Source organism: Pan paniscus, chromosome 9 (genome assembly GCF_029289425.2).
Source record: "Pan paniscus chromosome 9, NHGRI_mPanPan1-v2.0_pri, whole genome shotgun sequence".
Taxonomy (NCBI): domain Eukaryota; kingdom Metazoa; phylum Chordata; class Mammalia; order Primates; family Hominidae; genus Pan; species Pan paniscus.
Window position 1 is genome coordinate 7380054 of NC_073258.2, and position 15386 is coordinate 7395439.

At 35.1% G+C, this 15386-nt stretch overlaps 1 protein-coding gene and 1 pseudogene across 1 annotated transcript in view; one reads left to right on the forward strand and one right to left on the reverse strand.

The window, feature by feature from the left end:
- The window catches only part of MMP26 (matrix metallopeptidase 26), a 280854-nt gene that overhangs the window by 214610 nt on the left and 50858 nt on the right, over positions 1–15386 (forward strand). The window lies entirely within an intron of this gene.
- LOC100981105 (olfactory receptor 51A4-like) lies at positions 9263–11000 on the reverse strand (annotated as a pseudogene).

Here is a 15386-nt window from a genome sequence, read left to right on the forward strand (position 1 = left end):
CCTTCATAAATTTTATTCAGTTGCATTGAAAAATGCTCTATTGTGTTATATATATATAAGTGTAGTGTGACTAGTACATTGTCACATGCATTAAAATCCTAAAAGATAACATTTATTAAATGCATTATGAGCCTGTTAATTTGTAAATGCCTAATGTGCATTACATCATTCAACTCTGACACCATTTCTATCTTATAAGTTCTATTCTTAGGAGCATAGTACAGGTGAGAAAATTGTAGCGCAGAGAGGTAAAGTGACCTGGGTAGGTTTACAGAGCAAGTAAGTGTTGGGGATGAAATTTAAACACTGACATTGTACTGCAAAGTCTATGTTATTGGACATTAAACCATATTTTTCCACTACTATTGCACAGTACTTTAGCCATTACAAGAGAACATTTAAAAAATTAAATTTAAAATCCCATGAGTTTCCTATCTTGGAAAAGTCTGTGAACAGACATTTCCATTATATGAATACCATTCAATAAGTCAAGATGGATGACAACAGAAGACACATGTTTTAGAGACCGAGTCCAGTTTGGATATGCTGAATTTAAAGAGAAATTTCTGTGGAGAGGGTCTAGAGGATATTATATGTAGCAATTGTGGTGTGACTGAGGGCTTGAGTTACAGGTATGCACTGTGGGTACGGAGAAAATTCCTAGGAGATGAATGGTGAAAAGGAAAGATGGGGGGTGAGTTCATAAAACTGATAACTTTTAAATGAGGGCAGGTCATAATGTTAAAACTAGAAAGGGGACAGAGAATGGAGAATCAGAGAAATAGGATGAAAGTAATAGTACATAATGTCAATAAAACCAAGCCACCACTGTTAACTACAAAAAAAAAATGAAGTAGGACAAGTTTGTTTGTTTGTTTGTTTGTTTTTTAGACATTTTACTTACAATGGCTAAGTCATTGTTAATTTTTCAGAGACTGTTTTAATAGACTGGCAAAGCATTGTAAGGGCTTACCTTATTAGTGGGTGAGGAGGATTAAGTAAAAAGTTTATATTCTGTGCCATTTCCCTCTGAGAGAAAATCTACAGATGGGTGAGAATATTAGGATTTTTTAGAAAAGAAAGATAGGAAGTTGAGAACATTCTTTCAAAAAGCCTCTGTTTCTTTCCTGGCAAAGTAGAAGCACATTGAAGGGCCTCTACTGAAGAAAGAATATAATCCCTCTAGCTTTTGCCACTCACATTTCAAATCCAAATGAATAACAATAAAATAATGACAATTTAATATAAGAATAAAACCATTCTTGTTTTATGATTTCAAATGAGAAGCAAAAAAAGGGATATAAAGAACGATGGCAAGGAAAGAGGAAGAAATAAAGGAAAGAAGTAGAGACTTGGAGGGGAACTGGGCTGTGAAGGAAAAAGTAGATATCAAAGGATTTGCAGAGTTTGCTGTGAGCAGTTTAGGCAGTGATGCAAGCCCTTATGGGATTGAGAGCATTCATTAAGTGAGAAAATGGCAACATATTTTAATAAGAAATAGCAATAAAGAAGAGAAAATTATCCATCAATAAAAGAGAAATTCAAGTAAAAGTTTAAATATATGTATGACTTTTCAGCCAGCAGACATAGTGAAGCTGGTTTGATTCTATCTTACTCTGAGCCATTTCAGAGTTTGAGAAATACCAGAAACCTTTGGAGGTCATCTATTTTCACATTTATGTCTCCAGACAGAGAAAAGTCATTCTGCCTACCTAGTGAGAGGTTGCAATCATAGTATTCCATCCCATTTATTTTCTCACTTTCAAAATATAGTCCTTGCATATTATATTTTGGATATGGGTAAGAGGCAAGTGTATAAGGTATGAGGAAAAAAAATAAATAAAAGCACATCATGACTCACACCCAAGAAATGGAATTGCTGCATCATCAGAGCTCACAAGCCTAGCACAGATTTGGAACTTAGTAAAGTCTGCTCAATACATGTTGAATAAATGTATGAGTGAATGGATAAAAAGAGATGAAATGCAATAGGGATTACACAGAATAGTTTTTAGTGCAGCTATTGTCCATTTTCTTCTCAATGGCACTTACCTCCAGATTAGTGGATCAGAGAAGTATCATCTGATTTCCTCCACTAGACTGCATGAGACACCACTCTCCTTTCAGCTCTAATTTATTGAAATAAATGAATGTCATCCTAGGGTTTATGACAGACAGAAAAGAGGTGGGCCGGGCAATGATCCTGATGAGACTCTGACTCCCTCTGGCTCCTATTCCTCATATGGTTGCATACAATGTTGTTAACTATTATCAGCATCTGTCTTTATGACAGTCTCCAAAGTATCTTCGAAGTACAATCATGACCTTATTTTAGTATAGAGCTTAATTGTTACAAAGTGCTGTCAAATCCACTCTGATTGTCATGATACAATTTAAGGTGAAGAAGGTAGAAAAACTAGTGCTTTGAATGAAGAGAAAAGAGATGACAGGCAGCAAGGAATAAACAAAATGATAAACATGACTTTACAAGATCACACAGAATGACAAAGCTAGGACTAGAACCATAGGTCAATCTCGAGTCCATTTGCCCCTCAAAACTGCCTTGACTGACATGATGAGGGGATTTAGCAAACAGCTAAGACTGAGAGCTCAGTGTGTGGCTCAGGTTCCCTGTGACTAGGGATCTATGTGTTCTGACTGTTTTCTATGTGCTTCTGCTTGCAATGCATACCTGAGCCGTGACAGTTGGAGAGAAAAGGGCTTGGAGGACATACTTCCATCCAGAGCTCAGGTTTGATGGTAGCTCAGCTACAAGACTATTCCGTTTAGACTCAAGGTCTTTTTGAAGAGCCCAAAAGCTTCTCCTCAGGGGCCTTTCCCAAGTCTGAGAATTCCCTGACGAGTTCTCATGGCTTTTTCTGAGGACAGAGGTCACAAGAGGCTGGGAAACCCCAATACTTGAGTAATGAGATAAAAAAATCAAGTGTTAAGAGGGGAATCTATCATCTATCATGCCTGATCTGTGGGCAAGGGATACTAAATGATACTTTCAAGATGTTAGGATGTTTCTAGTTGTGCATTTCAAGTTGGAAAATTGGTTGAGAAAGACCTAGCCAGGCCTGAAGACCGGTATTGTGGGGTGTGGGGAGAGGGTCAGATTCCAACACTTTCTAGCCATGTGACTATATGACCTAGGACAAATTACTTAATCTTTCTGAGATTATTTTCTTATGCTTTAAAAAAGAAATTTTTCCTCTATTTTTTTTACACAGATCCTAGTACACTATCAGACATCCTTCCTGTTTCAGAGTTTACTGCTAATATAATTTGGTTTGAGTTTAGAGAGAAGGAGAGCTCTCCTCAGCCTTCCATCTAAAAACCACAGGTTTCTTCATTACCACTGGCCATTCTTTGTGTTTTCTCCACAATACACATGTAGTTTGAGTCATAATTCAGAAATTTGTACTCTAAATGTCAATTTCATATCTTCAAATGGTTCACCAACCCATTTTAACTACCAACATCTGTATCAGGTATTCTTCCAAAATCAATGTAAACAATTGGAATAAACATCTGAACAGAATAGCTGAAACGTAATGGGTTTTCAGTAACACATTATTTAAATAATTAGTAGATTGAGCATAATCTTCAGTTTCCAGGATTGGAATTAATTTATACTTGTCTTGGTTTCCCAACCAGTTTTAGATCTGTCTCAGATTTTTTAATTTTAATTTTTTTTTCACGTACATCTTAGATAATAGCAGTAAAATGAGCTAGGATGGGTTGCTAGATCTCCTCTTTGTACTTCAAGGTTCTGCTGCAGCTTCATCTAGACATGTGGGATACATGTGCAGTGCACACACTTCTCGCTTTAACACATTAGTAAATCTGAAAAATGACCAGTGAGATCCCATCTCTCTTTTCTTGACCATTTGCAGTGGAATATTAAAGCTAAAAAGAGAGCAGGCAGGGCCCTCACTGATACAATGAAATGTAATGGAACACAAGGATGCAGATGTAGCTAACTTTTTCCAGGTCCAATTGTTGGTGGGCAATGTATTTGACAATGCTGGCCCTTTTAGATACTTTCTTTAAAAAAATTAAACACTTTGGTTACTTCTGCCGAAGCTCGTTAAGTGAATGAAACTACTAGCTACAAGTAGTCTGGAGTCAAAAAGAAATTATTTGATTAAGTAAACCCAAAAATATGTGCAGGAGAGAAAAACCAATGTGTTTTGTGGTTTTTTTTAATTATTATTATTATACTTTAAGTTTTAGGGTACATGTGCACAACACATCATTTATGGGAATGGTATGACTTATTCCACTGTTTGAGAACATTATTTTATAATAAACCCATTAGCTGCAAAGAGCTTGGCAAAAGAAAGTTTGTGCTTCAAACTTACTCTATTTCTGTTTCTCAGAAAAAAAAAATGATAATGAATTCAAACCTTGTACAAAATGTTTGTCAGCATGTACTATCACTGTGGTGGCCAAATTGATATAATCAATCACATGACAAGCAGAAGAAAAAAATTAGCATCAATGTCAAAAGTTTGGAATTTTCTTCAGAACACTGTGTATAAAGGTGCTTATGCACAGCTGCTGAAGGTAGATTCACATGTTATGCTATAAATTCATAATTTTTCAATTAGGTTGAATAACTGTTCATTCAAATTAATTTTACTCCCTTTTTATTGCAGTTTTTCTAGTCATTGTGAAATAGAAGGGATAGCTGTTGTGAGGTTGGCTCCAGTAGCAAAAGCTAGATTATGTTAATTCTGACTCATTATTTAGATGCTTTAGATAGAAAATCAGTTAATTATATAAGTTTAATTATGTTATTCTAATTCATTATGCAAAGTATAGTTTTTGAGCATTTTCTCTGTCAAGTTTTATTCTGTAAAACACTTAACCTTATTGTGAATGCTATTTTTAATTCAGTTAAGAAGTTCAGCATTAAAGATACAGATTTTCATGTAGCAATAGTATGAATGCATATTTTGTTTTTAGAGGACAGCAATACGATAAAAACAATTAATGTTCTTGTAAAATTGAGAAACGTTTTGTTCAAAAATGTACTTGGAATAATCTTGGTGTGAACATAATTTATGACTATATACAGATAATTCTTTCAATTTCTTTGATTTATATATACATTTATAGTAACCAAATTAGGACATTTTGTGGCAAAGATTATATTAATTTTAAAAATAAAAACATCAGCATTAAAGTACAGTTTTTTGTTGTTGATGATCATCTTCAATCAGATTCTAAAGATAATTGAGTCTCTGGAGTACTACTTGGTAAATCAGTCTAATTTGGTGTAATAGATGTAAAGATGTGCTTCTCAGATCCCACTTGAAGAAACCATTTGTTGCCTAGCTATAAAGAGTGTGGGTAGCTGACAAATGCTTCAAGGTATACCTTGGATATCTGGCTGAAGCCACACTCTTCTTGGGATGAGCTAATAGTAAAAGAACAAAGTAATAGTGTCAGTGCTTACCCCTTTCTTGCCAATGGGGGAAACTCCTTTTTCGAGCCATCTTTGCTCATGAGCTCCCATTTGGGCTGGCAGAAACTTTACCATCTCCAAATCATGGTCTAATGGCTCCATCTACCCAATCCTCATTCTGCCCCTTCTACTGCACACATATAAAGACTTTGCCTACTATGTCTTTGCTCAAAACAAAATAGACGTCTTTAATCAAAGTATTGAAAAGTTGGATTACCCCAAAATTTAGGTTTAATATTTTTAGCAAATTGAAATTATTTGCTAACTCAAGGCTTGTTTACTAAACTTGTACAGGGATCTAGATTGCTTAACTTTTAGAGGAGATTTTTATACTCAAAAATAGTTTTTGATTAAAACTCTTTTACTGGTTAACAAATATACTAAAACCATTTCTCAATTAGTAAATACTATATAAATAATATTTACATACATGCTTTTATTTCTTTTTGCAGCGTTGTTCTCAAATGTGTCTAATTGTTAATTTTAAATCATTTTAATTATTAAAGAGTAGTTAAAGTATTTTAAGAGTCTAAGTATAGATACAACTAAAGATAATTTATAAAGCTAAAGCTGAAATTAATACTATTGTATTAATTTCTACTCATAGTAGAAAGATAGATAAATGTGTATTTGCAAGAGAGGAAGAGAGAGAGAGACAGAGAATATTGCAAGCTTGAATTTTTTGAGGAAGATAAATGTTCGATATCAGGAATTCCATCAACTAATATGATATTCTATGACTGGATGAGTATGAAGAGCAATGTGAGACAGGGTTCTGGAAGGGTTATCAATGGGGAGCTATATAAAATCCCTTTGCAGATTACCTGGGTGATCCATTGGCATTTAGTTTCTGAATTGGTAAACATCCCACTTAGTATTGTCCTGCCTCATATGCAGGTAGTGCCTCTTTTTTAGAAACACTGTAACCTGTGAATAATAGTTGACTGGAGGGCTAGAGATTTGCTCATGGCTGGAGAGTAAGCAGAAGAAGAGGAACAAAGAGCCAAAAACAAAAGACAAAACACGCAAACATATAATATGCATTCAAGTTAAATGACCTATGTGTTTTATATAGAGATTTATATTATGAATTCATTAATTAAAGTATATTAAAACAATAAATAAATTAATAAGAATTGGACAAGTTGAGGTAGCAAGGGCATGTAACACTTAACATGCTATTCTTTTAAAATAAGAATATAGGTTGAAGGAGAGTAGCTATTAGCAAGGAAATTGAAAAAATAGCAAAAATACTGAAGGTGCAGCAAGGTCTCAAAAAACAGGAAGATATGAAATTTAGTTTTGGGTCACTTGCATTAAGTTTTGATAGAGAGAAATGGCATTTTTCTTAGAAAGGAGAATGCAATAGGTTGGTAGCATACATATAGGAGGCTTTATGTCTGGTGGCAAATAATAGGAATAATTCTCATTTTACTGCCTTTTAAGGAGGAAGCATGAGGATAGGGAGTATAGTAGGGAGACTAAAGAAGCTAGCACACGTTTGGTTCTTTTCTACTCCTTATCATCTTGCTTCCTTGATCCCTGAGAAAAATGAACGTAGCAGCTCAACAAGAATGCAAAGTAACGATATTTTAAGTCATATTTGATGATCAGCTGAAATAGCACTTACTACGAACAACTCCCGATGGAGTTGTTCCATTTTGAACAACTTCTGGATGGTCTCCATCAGTGCTCAGCAATAGGCAGGCACAGACACACAGGTGGAGGTCTACACTGATTCATAATTTGCAGTTTGTGAAACTGACGATTAAACTAAATAAACAATCATTCTGGTCTGTGTTGGATAAACGGCAGCTCCAAATTATGTATCAATTGCCCCATCAAGAGATGGAACGTATTTCTCTTCCTTTGAATCTGAGCTTGTTCCATTCATGTATAACTAATGGATGCAGTGGAAACGACTCTTTATTTGTTGCAGCTATAGTCCTTAACAAGACTAGAAGGTTCTATCCTGTTTCCTGGTATATTCTCTCTTGTTCTTGAAAACAGTTTTTCTTGGAAACCAGCTAACATGCTGATAGAAGCCTAAGCTACATGGAGAGGCATATGTAGGCGCTTAGCTAAACTCAGCAAGCGTCAGCTACCAGCTTTGGGAATGAACGATATTCAAAGTGTATCCCCTGTCCCAGTGAAGATGCCCCGTTGGTACTATGTGGAGAATAGACAAGACATCCCTGCTGAGCTCTGCACAAATTACACAGCTATGATCAGATATATAATTGTTGTTGTTTCGGATCACTTAGTTTTGGAGTGGTTTGCTCTCCAGCTGTTTCTGAACATGGTTCCTGGTCAAGAAACCTAATTCTCTTTGTAGTCGAATGAAGTCCCCAAAGTCACTTTCTCAATTTCTCTGACCTTTTGGCTTTACTTACTACTCTTCTCTGTCAAAATACACATCATTTTCACTAGTTCCTCTCAAGATCTTTGTTAAGTATATTTATTCATGGCATTATAAAAATAAAAGTTCATTGCCTTGTTTACAATCTAAGACAAACATTGGCATTGAAGCATGTGTTGGACACAGATAAAACAAACAATGACATGAATGAGTTATGAGAAAACCTTATTTCTCTATGATGTTAAATTGTATGTATGGTTTTCTAGAAGTGTTAGAGAAAGCTGAAAATGCCTCTGTGGAATATCGTAGGAAAATATTTAAAAGTATTGGGAGAATAATAAAATTTGGAGTAATTATTATAAACTGAGGATTAAAGGTGACAATGTGTGTGTATTTGTGTGTGTGGTTTTTGTGACTCTATATATGTTATCTCAACGTTTGCTAAGTGTTCACTCATTTATTTATTCAAAATTATCTGTGTTCATACTAGGGGCTACTCGATGTGCTCGCAACCGGTTTGAAGTAGTAAAAAGGCAGACAATCACTAGTCTCCTGGGATTCATATTCTAACATCAAATAATTGTTTAAGGTCCTATAAACACAGGTTATATATGCAAAAACAACATCTATGACTCTGGGATTACAAGGCAATTTACATGGTATGTAAAATGATTAATAAAGACAGAAAGATTGATATTTAAGAGAAGTTTAAAAGTCTATTTAGGCTGGAAATGGTCAGGGAAGGCTTCATAGTGAAAATGCAGTCTTACTTAGATAAAAGATTGAGGAAAATAGTTAGATCTTCACTGATTATTTTTAAATTATAGAAAAGATAATCTCTAGAGAGTGGGTACAATTAGCTGATTCTAAGAGCTGGGAGTAAAATATAAATGCAGAAAAGGTTTAAAAAGCAATAGCCAGAGCTAAGAATGTACCCATGAGAAGATAAATGTATTTTTTTGTAATATGGGCCACTAAAATAAACAATGGAGATATGGTCATTTGGGGTTCTTTAAAAATATACCCTTTGTAATAATGTAATTGACTAGTATGACTCCAGAATAATATAGCTTTTGCAGTTTGAATTCACATCCATCCAAATATGCAGTTAATATACATATTTAAAAATTTTTAAGTCTGCGCAAGGTGACCTCGAATTAGATCAAACATTGCGTCATCAACAAAACTTGAAGAAATAATTTAACTCTTCTCTTACTAGACATTTGTTTGCTACGGATATAAAGAAAAGCAGGAGAATACGTTTTTAAAGGTATTTTCTCTTATTATTGTATTGGCATATATTTTAAAAAGCAGGAAGCAGATGCTTCCAGTCTTCCTTGAAGGCTTAAATTATTGGATGTACAATCTTAGAATCAGAGAGCTGAAGTACTTTTCACAAACTCACAGGGGCATAAGGGCATAGGGTACTGAATATCAAAAGTCATTCATTCTGTGAACTCTATCTGACTACAAAATACAAGACCACTCTAGTAAATTATGCTTTCTCCCAGTGAAACATTCAACATCTATTTAGTTGCCACTTATACACTCATTCCCTTTCTCATTCCTTTGATCAACTTACTTTTGGACAAAGTTTCCCCACAACCTTTTCTCGGATTTGATGGGTCTTCACACAGTACACGATGGGATTCAACAGGGGTGGCACCAGCAGAACAATATCAGCCATGAGGACGTGGATCATAGGAGACACATCCCTGGCAAACTGGTGGAGCATGGCAGCACTCAGCATGGGCACATAGAAGATAAGCACAGCACAGATGTGAGAGATGCACGTGTTGAGGGCCTTGAACTGCTGTCTGGGGGTAGCAATTCCCAGTACAGCCCTTAAAATCATAATGTAGGAGAAGGTAATAAACACCAAGTCCAGCATAGTAGAAAGTCCTGCACAGAGTCCGTAGACAACATTGACTGTGTTGTCAGAACACACCAGCTTAATGACATCCTGGTGGAGACAATAGGAGTGGGAGAGCAGGTTTTGATGACAATATCTCAGCCTTTGCAAGAGAAAGGGCAGTGGAAGGATCAAAAGAACATTCTTGGAAGTCAGAAAAACCCCTGTTTTGATGGCTTCTGGGACTAGTTAAGATAATGCTGTATCTCAAAGGACTGTGGATTGCCACATACCGGTCAAATGCCATTACAGACAGTACAGAGGCTTCACTGACTGTAAACAGATGGATAAAAAATTCCTAGGCAAAGCATGGAGCTGCATGAATTTCATGGACATCAAATAGGAGTAGTCCCAAAGTGGTGGGTAAGGAAGACAGAGACAGCCCTAGGTCAGAGATGGAGAGCATGGAAAGCAAATAGTACACAGGTTCATGGAGGCTTTGCTCTGTCTTGATAAAAAAGAGGATGGTAAAATTACCCATCCAAGAAAGAAGGTACACAGATAAGAAAGGAATGGATATCCAGGTGTGACTTTTCTCCAGTCCAGTGATCCCGATAAGGAGGAATCTAAGGACTTCCATTTTTGTGTCATTAAGAGGAGACATGACACATAGGAAGATGCTTTACTAGATGCTTACCTCAGTGCAGTTGGAAATTTCTTAAGTGAACTTATGGTAGAAGATATTGCTTTCTGTTACATTATGATACTAAGAGTAGATACTTCTTAATGTCAAACATCTATGTTTCTACTATCAGTTCAGACTGAAAAAAAAAAAAAGAAAACAAAAAGAAAGCCAAACATAAAAGCAAATGGGAAGAATATGAGTTGCTTCCTCACCCAGGAGTTTGTTGGAACTTGTTAAATTATCAAACAACTTAGGCTTTGCGCACTTAACAATTCCAGACAATCCTTTGACTACATGAAAATACTCATGTCTTAATCTCATAAAAGCAGTTATCTTATTTCAATTTTATAAAAACTTCTTGAGCAAGGAAAGCAAAATTTTGAAGGGAACAGCACAGTTTACTCTGGATTAGGAGGGAAATTCATGAATTATCCCAAACCTATATTCATACCAGCATGTATGTATAGGATGAACATTTGAAGTAATGGCAGAAATGGAAGTTCATAATTACATGATCTTAAGGTTAAAAAAAAAAACCTTTAGAAAATATGTAGTCTTACCCTCCTTCCTGTATAGAAGGTAATCTAAATCACGCTGAATGAGTAGTCATCAACAAATACATCCTAACTTCTCCCCAGTATTAGCATATTAACTAATACCTAAAGCCATCTACTTCATGGTGGAATACTCAGATTAGTTTTCTTCCTTGAATTGAGTTGATATATGTTTCTTAAATTTGTTAATCTTATTTTCTCTTCAGGTACGTAATCTAGTCCCATTCACACAAAATAGCTTCCTTATTATTTTCCTGATTCATTATTTGATGTCTGTCTTCTCCCTTAACTATTATATAAGGGGAGAGAATCATGTTTACACTGTTCACTGTTGCATTTTTAACACCTAGCATAGTAAATGGAAATTAGTTTTAGCTCCAAAATTATTTAATGGAATATCATTTACCAAAGTTAAAGATGGTAATAATTTCCCCCATTCTTCAGGCTACACTTCACTTATTTCATCAAATAAAATGTGTCTGATTTTTACCTCTTGGTTTGTCTTATTTTAGAGTCCTCATTCAGTGCTCCTCAGACGGCAAAATGTATTAGCCCTTCTTAACATCTCAGAACACAGTTCCTCGGCTGTTTTCCTAAAAGAGTGGCTATCTTTTCCAAAGTTGTTATCTGCATAGGTTGTATTTTCCATTATTGTAATCATTTAGGAATTATTAACTCTCTATTTAAACATTCATGCAATTTTCCTCATTTTTAATTACCTGTCAATGTTGGATTCAGACTTTTCTAAGAATATGGACAGTATGGGAAAACCTTGGCTCCAAGGAAAGTATAATTTCTTAGTGCTTATGGGGTCTATTGGCTGCTTTGTTGAGAGACTTTTTCCTTCTTCACAACCTCTCAATGTGCCCAAAGTTCTATCCCAGGACCTTGCTTCCTTGGATATCTATAGCCTATTAAGAATAAATATTTGGAACTTAAGAGAAAGGCCAAGCCACAGATAATGACATAAGATATATCACTTATGAATTTACACATCCTCTGAAACTTCTTAAGCCATGTACCTTGCTTTCTTTACTGTACCAGCTACAGCTAAAATAATCTTATGTCAATAGACTATGGCCATTTGTGTTCTGGCATTTGTCTCACCATTGTCTTAAAGATTGCATTATTCTTTAGAGGTAGTCACTATTGAGATTTAATTCAAATATATAGGACAAACACCCACAAATGTAATTATTGTATTATATATTATTATATTTAACTTGTAGATAGTAATATGCTATTTTGATTAATGATCTATACAGGTTTTCTCACTTAGGTTATTATTTTATCCATTTTATACATTAAAAAAACACAAAATCTTAGAGAGGTGCAGTGACTTAAGGTAGAATCATGTGATAATACATATATACATCCTTCTCACACATATCATACAGACTGGGCATGCCTGGATGGACATTCCTAATACTTTCCCAGACACATACTTCCCACCAAAGTGTACACTCTGTCTCTCCTTGAAAATTCTGCAATACGCTTAATCTCCACGACATCTAATTTTTCTTGTTAATTTAACATTTAGTCCATCCTTTCAGAATCCAAACAGAAGATGTAATGCAAATTATGTCAGATATTTTGAAAAAGTAGAATTTTGTCTTACCATTTTAAATCAGTGTGATACTTTGCTATAAAATCAGTGATAAGAAAGTGATCAGAAGTAGGAAAGAATCCTTTAAGCTCCTCTTTTATGCTTGTAGGCACTGTTTTATGAAGCTCTAAGAGCCCCTTGGGATGCCTAACAGCAGGGGCTGTTTGAAAGAATAACACAATACTTGATGGAAAAGCTTCTAAACGTTGACTCAAGGGACACAAATCTAGGGCCAAACTCATAATGCAGGCTTTGGCAGAGAAAACTGCATGTGATCAGAAGTTGGGGGTCATATTCAAACCCAGCCCCTGTTCATTAGCTCTTGACCTTGGTTCATTTTCCCCTAGCTATAATTAGCCAGTATATCCAGAGGCAGATCAGCTAGTTGTTTTAGCGTCCCAAGTTCCAAAAGAGATCAGATCATTAATAGTGCATACTAATTTCCCTCCAATTGGAAATTATACTCCCCTGTCTATAGGCTTATTGACCATTTAAATCTCCTCTTTTGAAGTATCTGTTCAAAGCTTTTGTTCTTTTTCTGTTGGATTATATACCTTTTCCACATTTATTTAAATAAAGAATGATTTTTTTATATACATAGGATAAGCCATTTGCTAGCTAAGCGTAGCATATTTATTCTCTCACTCTATCACTTGCCTCTTTAGTCCCTTAGTCAAGCCTGCTTATCCAATCAATAGAATCAGTCATGATATTTTATGTAGATTTACACTACCTTTACTTTGTAGGCAGAAGATTCTCTTTGTAATAAGAATGAACAAACCATGGGCCAGCAACCACATATAGCCAGCCTGTCTTTTCAGTGTAAATCATATCCAATTTACCTACTAGAATGCACTTATAATCTAATTAGATATGTGGAAATTAGAAAGAGACAAATTCATTATGGATTTTCACTTTTCACCTGAAATCTTTGTAAGTCTTCCTACCTCTGTAAATACACAAACACATACGAGTTCTTACACAGTTGGTGATAATGAATTGCTTTAGTACTGTGTTTCTTAAACTTTAATGTGCAAATAAATTATCTGAAGAGTTTGTTAAAATGAATATTTTGATTCAGTAGATTTTGAATGGGATGTAAATCACTATATTTTCAATAAGTTCCAAGGTGGTTCTTATGCTGGTCATCCAAGACCATCATGCTTGAGGCATGCTGCTTGACTATCGTGCTACATTTTCTATTAGATGGAAGCAAATCTGTCAATAATGTTTAATCTGTTTGGGAGGTTATTCATTTTTATGAAAAGGAAAAAAAATAGAAATAAACAAGCAAACTGTTTGCTGCAGGTTCTTTTTTTTAAAGTAAAACCTGCTAGGCGCCGTGGCTCACGTTTGTAATCCCAGCACTTTGGGAGGCCGAGGCAGGTGGATCACGAGGTCAGGAGATCGAGACCATCCTGGCTAACTTGGTGAAACCCCATCTCTACTAAAAATACAAAAAATTAGCCAGGCGTGGTGGCGCATGCCTGTAGTCCCAGCTACTCAGGAGGCTGAGGCAGGAGAATCACTTGAACCCGGGAGGCAGGGGTTGCAGTGAGTCAAGATCGTGCCACTGTGCTCCGCTCCAGCCTGGGCAACAGAATGAGAGTCCATCTCAAAAAAAAAAAAAAAAAAAAAAGGAAGTAAAACCCTACTGAGACTGCTGCCAAGAAGAACATGCCTGATAAAAATTGTCTTTCCTAAATTAAGTTGACTAAGGACTGCTTCTGTTGTGTTAAAATGACAAAGTAGTGAGTCTTCCATTAAAAAAAGTTTGAATTTTCTTTTTCAATTATACTACATTTGTTTGTTTGTTTATTGTTTATTTATTTATATCCTGGATTCTCTTCAGGAGTTCTTGGATGTCTCTTTATCTTCTATTCTTGTTACTTTCTCTCCTATCTTAGTGGGCCAGCTAGGCCTGAATCAAAATTACAGGAGAGTGGTAATGTAGGGTATCCTTGTTTGTCTTGAATTTCGAGAGAATGTTTTAATATTTTATCATTGACCCTTAGGCTTACTGCTTTTTATTGAGAAAGGGGTTTAAGTTTTACTTTCTAAAATTAGAGTAGTTATCTTCTATTCCTTGGTTTCTAAAAATCTTTTAAAATAATGATTGGCTATTATATTTTATTGAACTATTTTTGCTTTGGTTGCAATAAGATATTTTCATCTTGCTTTTGTGTTTAAGTGTGTTTTTAAGTTCTGATTATTTTAAGAATGTTAATGATCTCACAAATAACAAAAGGAGAAATTTTTCTGGCTTATCTACATGAAAAACATTCAGATATGGGCAAACCCATGGGTACACACACATAGACCCACACAAATATATTATACCTTTTTAATGTGACATGTATGGGGACTCAAATTCTCAAGCAAGAATAACACATTCAATTAAATGGATTGGGTTGTTTGTACACAATTCAATATATTAAAGAATATTTTTTCATGGCATTGAAAATTCATTGGCCCTAGTAAAACTAAGATGTTTAGGTTGTACAGACAAGTAGTCGTCTACTTTAAAAGTTACAGTATTGTTCTCATGTAACTCCTATATCATACAGGCATATTCTCTCCACCTAATTCACATATTCTCTACTTGGACTAAATGATGCTCCCCTTCATCCCTTATAATTTTGTAGTGTTCCATCCCTTACAATGTTTTCCCATAAACCTCTCACAAATGACCAATGTCCAATAGAAAAACAAAATGAAACACAACAAAACAATAAGAAGACTTACTAGAATCTTTTTAAAAAGTATTCGAACTTGCCTTTTGGTAAGGTTTACATCCTTTGCATTCGTCTTTGTACACTTTCATGTGTGATTAATAAGTCTTTTAACATCTCTC